The following is a 9424-nucleotide window of genomic DNA, read 5'->3' as shown; positions in this document are numbered from 1 at the left end:
AACTGCTTGTTAACTGTCCTACAAATGAACAAATAGGTGACCCTGGTCATGGGTCTCTCACGCCACCTCCCATTTGGCCCTGAGTTTCGTAATGCCCTCTGAGACAAAGCGCAGGGCAAATGAAGCTAGCTGGCATCCCATCTCCTCCCATGGCATTTGTAGGCTGATAGTATGAAACCTGGCACCATCGTGAGGATTTCAGTGACCTCAAACCTGAGACCACAAATCCCCTTAAACCTTAGTTTTTCTAAAAAAAAAAAAAAAAATCCAGCCAGGATCATTCAAATTGTAGTATGCAAGAAACATAGCCAGGGGCAATGAGATTTCAGAAGGCGATCTGGGTATACCGGTGACTGTTAATAAACGAGCCTTCTGGCTGCCAAAATCCAAAAATTGTGCTCCGTTTGAAGAGAGCAAAGCTGGTTCATGGAGGCAGCTGTTTACTTTCCCAGATCCTGGGGTGGGGAAAATCTTCCTTTATTAATTTGCAAGGATGCATATTTTTGCTCTGGGTATAGATTGCCCCTGCATTCACCTTTTCTGTGCAAGGATCTCTCTCTCTCTCTCCTCCTTCTCCACCACCACCACTCCTCCCTTTCTTCCCATCCTCCTCCTGGTTTTGAATCTATAATGTCATCATAACATGTTTGTCCTGTTTGTAAAAGGGCAGGGCAAGGCTGGGGAGTTGACAGACCTAGAGTAAGCTAAGCCTCCAGCTAACCACCTTCTTTATGGCACAGTGGAAGGAGATAAAAGCCTTAAAGCCTAATATTTTTGTCTTTCATTCCCTTTAAAAAGGAGTCTGTGAGTGAAAAAAAATGACTTCATAAATGTACTGTGGATTACAGATTTATTTTATTATTTTTAGGGGGGAAATAATCTCATGTTAGTATACAAAGATCTAAATTTATCTCATATTGAAAGTCATTTGTGTACAGGGCATTGGATAACTACAGCAATGATTAAGAATAACAACCCAACTCTTGTTCTCTCATCTTTCACACAGCAGTGTCTGCTGCCTCAAATAGAGGATGTGAAAAAGGGTAGATTGATTTATAGCAAGGTGGTTGAAATAACTGCTTTAAATAATGGCATTACTCAGCATAGCAGGCAGGGAGAGTGACAGTTGCTATCAAGTTTCCTATTCTGAAATTAATTTATTTTTTGCACAAACCTGCATGTTTCCTTGTGCCTCTAATAATGAAAACTTTTTGCTGTGCAACTAAACAAAGCCTCTCTTCAGAAGTTTATGATTAGGGGAATGAGTTTGTGAGACCCTTCAGTTTACATACTGCCTACCTGCCCAATCCTCTGACACATTTTTTTGCTTCTGATTTAATTAATTGCAGGCTAGCATTAAATCTGAACATTAAACTGTGGTTAATCTTAACTATGGTTTGTTGAAACAAGCCAGATTCACAACTTACATGTTGAAGTTGACTTGTTTCAAAACAAACCATATTAAAATTTCTTTGTAAGAATCAGATGAAGTGACAAGCATTTAATCAAAAAATAAAAGGAAAAATTCCTCTTCCTTGTGGCCATGCCAGAGGAGGAGAGATTGGCGGGGAGCGGGGGCAGGAAATGCATTAGCCCAAGAAAGGCTCATTTAGACCCATTCCTGTCATGATAAACCATAGTTCATTGTGAAGTCCAAATGCAGCCATTTGGGCAACAGCCAAAAACCTTTCATCTTGCAGTTGGTGCATCTTTTGGAATTGAGAATTATATATGCTAAAAGACAGAATAATGTTTGGCTGTCTCTATAAGCTCACTTTTTGAAGGCCAAGACTACAATCCTTTGCATAGTTATTGGGAGCCAGTGTAAAAAGTGGTATTTGAGTTTGAAATGTTCGGGCAGTAAATAACCAGAACTTTCCAGAAGCAAGAACTGATGGTTACTAAATAAAATTGAATTTCTCAATGAGATGGAAAGTATATAACCATGCTGTTGGGTTGAGAGGGTCACAAATATTCATTCCAGGGCATTATGGAAATGTAAAACAAAGACTCTCTGGCCTACTGTAGCTGCTGCCACATGAGAGTAGGGTAGAGTGATTCAGGTGGGGGCAGACAGAACTTTGCCAAAGGCCTCTTCAACCCTGGAGTGTTAAGTGCCTGGGATAAGTAAGAGCTAAGAAGCGCCTGGCTGTATCAGACCAAAAGCACATCTACAGTCCAGCATCCTGCTCTCCTAGTGGTCCACAAGATCCCAATGGGAAGTCCACAAGCAAGACCTGAGTACAGCTGTAACCCCCCATCCCAAAACTTGTGATTCACAGCAAGTGGTACTCTGACAGCAGAAGTAGAAGAGCATAGCTCTCCTGGCCAGGTAGCAGAAAGCAGGGACTGTCCTGGGTAAAAGGGGACAATAGGAGGAAGAGTGAAACGCCTTGAGGAAAGAATGTGCAAAGAAGAAGCAGAGATTGCTGACACGTGCCCAGATCTGGCTTCGCGCCTTCTGTTTACAGTACTGACAGAGTGCCGCCACTTTTCGACAGGAAACGTGTGCAATCATGAAATCATAAAGGAGAGGCGGTCTGTGTTTTATCCCCCCCTTTTATGACAATTCAAAAATGATAAATTCACTTTGAAACTCGCTCTCCTCCTTTTCGGGTGGAGGCACTTAAAACAAACTGGTTTATGACCCAACTGATATCTCTGATTGCAGGTGGCAAAGGCAGGCCAAGTCTGATAAGATGACTGATACAGCACAAATGGTTGTACTGAGTAAATGTGCTTGTTAAGCAGGAATCTTAAGATGTTAGGACATTGGCTTGTGTTCCTCGTTGGCCCTCTCTCACTGACCACTCACTCAGGTGTCAGACAAAACCTGATGAGATGCAAACTGTATCTCTCTGACCATACAGGAGAGCACAGAAAATCTACTCAAAATACCACACCATCAGCACAGTCTTGAAGCTTGACGGAAGATGGTAGCAAAATTAAAATGCACAAAGAGAGACTTCTTAATAATGTGGAGAAGGCATTAATTTACAATAGACATATAAAAAAAGGCAGAGAGACGGGATCTTTGTTTTTATTTTTGGGGGTTTTATTGTTTTAAGCATCTATCTTTAAAAAAAGTCAGTGTCTTCTAACCACCTTCTAAATTAAGCATTAAGACCTGCTAAAGCATACCTTGACTCTCTGTGTAATGGATGCGTGATAATAAAAAGAGGAGATGTGGAGGGAAATCTGTGAAAACACAGCAAAGGGGGAAGCTAATGTAAAATGGACTTACATGAACAACAGAAACAGAAAGCTGCTCATGGGGAAAGAATTCACAGAATTAGAAATTTTATTTTCTGAGGGAGGGAAGGAGGCAGCCACAAATTGATGAAAAAAGCTAATGGCAACATTCGAGCTTCTGCCCTAACTAATCTGGTATATCAGTTTGGTACTGAAGCTGGGGCTCCAATATTTTGGGCAACTCATGAGAAGAGAAGACTCCCTGGAAAAGACCCTGATATTGGGTAAGATTGAGGGCACAAGGAGAAGGGGACGACAGAGGACGAGATGGTTGGACAGTGTTCTTGAAGCTACCAGCATGAGTTTGACCAAACTGCGGAAGTCAGTGGAAGGCAGGAGTGCCTGGCATGCTCTGGTCCATGGGGTCACGAAGAGTTGGACACAACTAAACAACAACAACAACAACAACTCAGACTTGGAAAGTAATTCATGCTTGTTGAGAAGACACCTCTGAAAGTGGCAGGCCTTGACATTTTCGCAACCTCCAAGTTGTAATATTTCATGTGCTTACTGATTATATGGTCTACAGCAGGTTGAGTCCCATTCTTCACATCTCTGCCCATGGCCACCATGAAAATGGAGCAGTGGTTTGCAGATCCTCCACATGGTGGGAACAATCTGCGGCAGCAACCCATGTGGGAGTGAAGTTCTCATGCTGGAGATGCCACTTTTGGTATCATTCCCATAGAATCATAGGGTGGTATTCAACCAATGCATCCTGCCAGCACAAGACTGTCCATTTGTGCAACTGGGCTTTCCCCACTTCCTGCACACCCTTTACCTTCCCTTCCCCAAATCTTCAAATGGGAGAACTCCTAGAACAGTTTTGGGGAGTGTAGGGGAAGGCCATTCTGTTACACAAGCAAAAATACTTGCACCGATAAAATGTTTGTGTTGTGTTATGTTGGATTCCACCCTAAAACTTCAGAGTCAGAAAGGACTTTAGATGTCATCAGTGCAACCCCTTGCCCAGTGCAGGAATTTTGCAACTTTAGCATCTCTGACTATCCAGTCCCTGTTTCAACACCTCCAGCGAAGGACAGCCCACCACCTCCCGAGGCAGCCTGATTCAGTGACAATACAGCCCTTACTGTTAGGACACATCTCCTACTGTAGCCAAAATCTGCTTCCCTGCAGTTTCTGCCCTTTGGTTCTAGTCCTGCCTGCCCTCTGGAGGAACAGGGAACAAATTTATGTGACTGATAGCCCCTGATAAGCATCACATCTGGTTTGCAGAGCCCACCTTGTCATTAGGGCAGAGTGAGCTGCCTTCCTCAGGCATCTTGATGTGGGGTGTCATAAAAGGGCAGTAGCAATGACTATTTATAATTTATCATTGTTGCATTTTTACTGCCAGGTAGAAGCATTTGTGGGATTTTCTGCCTTAAGTGCCAAAATAACTTGGTTGGTGTTTGATATTATCACCCTGATGAGTGTGCACACGTGTGCAGTGCTATTACCTGCTTCGCCTCGGGCGGCAAACTGCCTTGGGTTGACTCTGCTGGGATGGCTCTTGTAGTCACTACACAGATAAGAATCCATACTTCAGCCACATGACTCTATGGAAAACATGAGGAAATTCACCATTTTACAACTAGCCCCTGACTGTCAGTCAACCAGAGGGTTCGGTTTAGGGATTAGCCAAAATGGCATTTTGAGCAACCGATTTACAGGATGCAGTTGGGGGAGTCCAGACCCTCCAAGTGTCCCTATTTTCTAGGGATGTCCCTGATTTAGAGAAGCCATCCCGGTTTCTTGAATGTCCCGCTTTTCCTTAGGATGTCCCTATTTTCATTGGATAAATATTGGAGGGTATGGAGTTATCCAACCCCCAAGCCATCTGAAGGCATTCCTGTAAAGGGAAGGGTTTTTTAATGTTTAATGTGTTATTATGTTTTTTATATATTTTGGAAGCTGCCCAGAGAGGCTGGGGCAACCCAGTAAGGTGTGTGGGGTATAAATAATAACATTATTATTATGGAATGGGACATCCCTATTTTCGTTGAAGAAATGTTGGAGGTTATAGGAGTCAGTGCAGCTTTTTTTCCATGGAGGGAAGTGAGCAAACTTGCCCCTGGTAGTAGCAACACCTCTCCTTCTAGCAGGTAGCAGAAAGTAGCTAGCATCCCTCCCTCCACACCCAAGCCCCTCAGAGCATACGTGCCAACTCTCTGGGACCCTGGGTGCCTGATTACCCACAAAATCCCCCATTAATGGGCAGGGCACCCACAAATTTCAGTGCCAGGGCCACACGCACTGCATGGCACCCACGGCCCTGGGCACCCACAGCCACGGGGCCAAGTTGGCACTCCTGCCTCAGAGTGAGGGCAAGAATCATTTCCCTCACTTCAACTGGCTACAAAACACCTTTCTGAAGCCAGAGCAAAGGCAACGCTTCCTCCTTGTACTCTTACAGGATTTTGGTGAGGGTGGTGATGAGAAGTATGGCCAGTGGCGTAGCATGGGGGGTGCAGGGGGGGCCGGCCGCACCGGGCGCAACATCTGGGGGTTAGGGTTAGGGGGCGAAAATCCACGGGTTAGGGGGCGCAAATCCACGGGTTAGGGGGCGAAAATTACTTGCCTTGCCCCGGGTGCTGACAACCCACGCTACGCCACTGAGTATGGCAGCCACAAGCACACACAAACAGCTGGCAGCTACGGTCCTGCAACAGCACAAAAAGAGGCAAGGATCAAGCAAGTCCTTCAAGACAGAATGGTCATATATTGCTACAAAATTCTGAAATAAACCCCATCAAAGCCACTGTAGCAAGCAACTGCAGGAGCTCCAGAGGCCCCCAAAGCACTAACATTTAGATGGTATCATCTAGCATACTGTGCCCTCTCCTCCCAAAAACTTGGGGCTAAACATTTCCCAAGAAGAGCATTTGGCTCTGAATTGTCATGCGAAACAACTAATTAGCATTAAACAATCTTGAGCTGGTCCACCTCTTCAGTTCTGGAGGCTCCTCTGCCCTCAGACAGAGACCTGGGAATAAGAAGTGTGAAATGGCTTTCATGACAAATTTCCCATGACAGGGTTTTCTAGTCATGAAGCATATGCATCCAAACACAGCATATTAATAACTGTGTTAGTCTTTAAGGTGCTAGACGACTCCGTTGTTTTTGCTGTAAGAGGCGAACATGGCTACCCCTCTGGAGAGATGAAAATCCATATGTATACAGTGGTGCCTCGCAAGACGAAATTAATTCGTTCCGCAAGTTTTTTCTTCTTGCGAGTTTTTCGTCTTGCGATGCACGGTTTCCCATAGGAATGCATTGAAAATCAATTAATGCGTTCCTATGGAAACCGACTTCAGACCAGGTCCGGGGACAATCTGTCCCCCGACCTCTTCTGAAGGCTGGGGGGGGGGCGAAAGTCTTTGCTCCCCCCCCCCCACGGCAGCATTTTAAAATCGCCCCTGACAGCGGAGGACTTCTCCGCTGTCCGGGGCGATTTAAAAGCCCTCCCGGGAAGGCAGCCAGGGGGGACAAAGATTTTCGCCCCCCGCCAGCCTTCCCCTCTTTTGAAGCAAGGGGCGGAGGGAAGAAGATCGCTTCTCCCCTTTGCCGCCCCTTGCTTCAAAAGGGGTCCGGGGAGAAGTCCTCCGCTGTCCCGGGGTTTTTAAAAAACCTCTCCGCCCCCCGCCAGGCTTCGGAGCAGCCTTCCGAAGCCTGGCGGCGGGAGGAGGTCCGAGGACAGTGGGCAAGACGCCCTGTCCTGGAGATTTCCCTATGGGCTTTCGTCTTGCGAAGGAAGCCCATAGGGAAATTCGTTTTGCGAAGCGTCTCCAAAACGGAAAACCCTTTCGTCTAGCGGGTTTTCTGTCTTGCGAGGCGTTCGTCTTGCGGGGTACCACTGTATATGACATGCATGTTACATAGAAAAAGAACAATGTGGCCTTCTTAAAGTGTGAAGAATGCCTGTTTCCAAAAGCCTGGAGAGTTGGTGGGATTCTCTTTTCCTTGATAAGGGAAGTTGAGGAGGGATTTTTAACCAGACCTTGATTAAAATATGAGAGGACCACTCATATTTTATGGAGGGGAGGCACGAATAAAATTGCCTCAAGTGTTGGATCCAGCCCAGAAGCCTTCCCTGGTCTGAATATGCCATGCCCTCAGGAACAAGACTAAAAGAGAGCTTTAAAAAGAAGATTCCCCCATTTCCGCTGCAGAGCAGGGACTGTGCCAAATTGAAAGGGAATGGCTTGTGGTGATGCAAGTCAGACAATCAGCTATATAGACATCACAAATAAAAGAGTAAGGAAGTGCTGGCTGGCTGCAAATCTGGTTAACAATCCTTTTTGTGCCTCGCAAGAGAAACTAACTCATCTGACATTCCAGAAATAGCACAGCTACATCCCAGAGTGAGTAAGTCACTGGGCTGTGTATTCAAGCTGCAACATGCCGGATGCTGGCATCTCCTCTACTACAATTGCATTCAGTGGCTCTCTGCAGAGAAAGCTCCAGTGCCAGCTCCTCCCAGCATCTAGCCTCCCCCCCCCCCCACTCCCTGGCAATAAAGAAAGACGCCCTAAATTACTAAGAGCAAAAGGGGAGCCTCGCTCCAGGCCAAGCATTTGGATGGGTCCGCCGGGTCCGTGAAAAGCAGCCGGCATGAGGGGACATGACACAACCTGCCGTAGGAATTGTACTGAAACTCTGAGCGTGTCAGAGCAGGAGAGCATCAGAGCAGTGACTGATGAAAATTAGTCTAGATAGGGAGGAGGAATGGTATGTCAGAGAGGGAGCGGGGGGGGCAGCAATCTGGCTCAGGGGAAGGAAGGGTAGGGTGCAGCCAGTGGTTCAGCTTGGTGCCTTGCCAAAGTACATATATGTTAATTGAGCAATCCTGTTTCACTGCTTTCTGAAGCAGGTAACAAAAGGCCAGAGTGTGCATAGCTGGACTGGCGGCAAGGCAGGGGTGGGTGGGTGGGAAAGAGAGAGGGGAATTAGCATGCACCACTGGCCGTGTGGAACTATCTTCAGAAACAGCATTGCCTCATGAAATGCCTGGCTGGTCTGGAATATTCCAGAACTGGACACCAGGCCATCTGAAAAGATAAACAAGCTCACTTTGCAGTGTCCTGTTTTAGGCCGCTTTTAAAAATGACACTGATGGGAAATAACATGTTAAGTATCCGTTTGACACTTGGCATATCTCATGTGCTTTCGAATCTTAATTGCATTCAGCATCATCCCATCAGCTACAACACAATTGTCATTCTGCAGAAGGGGATGAGCCAGCATTTCAGACAGGAGACAGGAGCATTTCAAAGCCCTGACTGGTAACACCTGGGATTGAAACTGAGACCTTTGGCATACAAACATGGGCTCTGCCCCTGACCAGACACACTAGCCAGGTATGCACGCAAAATGCTCTGCTTAAATCGTCTCGGTAATCCTTATGACAACTCTGCAAGGGACCACATAACATTGAATTGTTAGTAAGGGAGAGACTGTCTGAATGGTTTTTAAATGGTTCTATGCTGCCCTTCCATAGCTCAAGGTCGCTTATAAAAAAAAGGGTTACAATTTAAACAATTAAGGTCACAGCATGAAACCACAAATAAAAATTCAGTACAGCATAACACAGCTTCTGTCTTACACAGCCACAAACCGTCCTAAATTGAAACAACAAATTGGAGGGACACAAAGGGGAACACATGCATTGCATGCAGAAGGTTCCAGGTTCAATCCCTGTTATCTTCCACTAAAAGGATCAAGCAGCAACAGGGGCAGAGGAAGGGGGTGTGGTGGGTGCGAACCGCCCCAGATGTCACCACTGAAGGGGGTGACAAAATGGTGGGTGGCACTCACCGCAGGGCCTGCAGCGCGCCCGAGCCACACGTCTCTCCTGGGAGAGATGCGGTGGCTTGGGCGCGCGCAGGCTCCATGCTGCCCAAATGGTCCGCCCACTGCCTCCCCCCCATTTGTAGGGAGGCTGAGTGGGAGGAGGCAGGCAGACTCCTTGTAAGCCCCACGGTGCACCCCGCCCCTATGGGCGGCTCGCCCACCCCTGGGCGCGCCGCCCCAGATGCCCAAGTGGCTTTCTCCACCGTTGAGTGGCAAGTGAAGTGAAAGCCCTCTAGCTAAGACCCTCAAGAGCCACTGTCAGTCACAGTAGTAGGCAACTCTAGGCTAGATTGAGAACTAGTCTTACCTAGTATAAGAT

The sequence above is a fragment of the Podarcis liolepis genome (genome assembly GCF_965112155.1).
Source record: "Podarcis liolepis genome assembly, chromosome: 1".
In the NCBI taxonomy this organism is placed as follows: Eukaryota; Metazoa; Chordata; class Lepidosauria; order Squamata; family Lacertidae; genus Podarcis; species Podarcis liolepis.
This window is presented reverse-complemented; position numbering follows the sequence as displayed.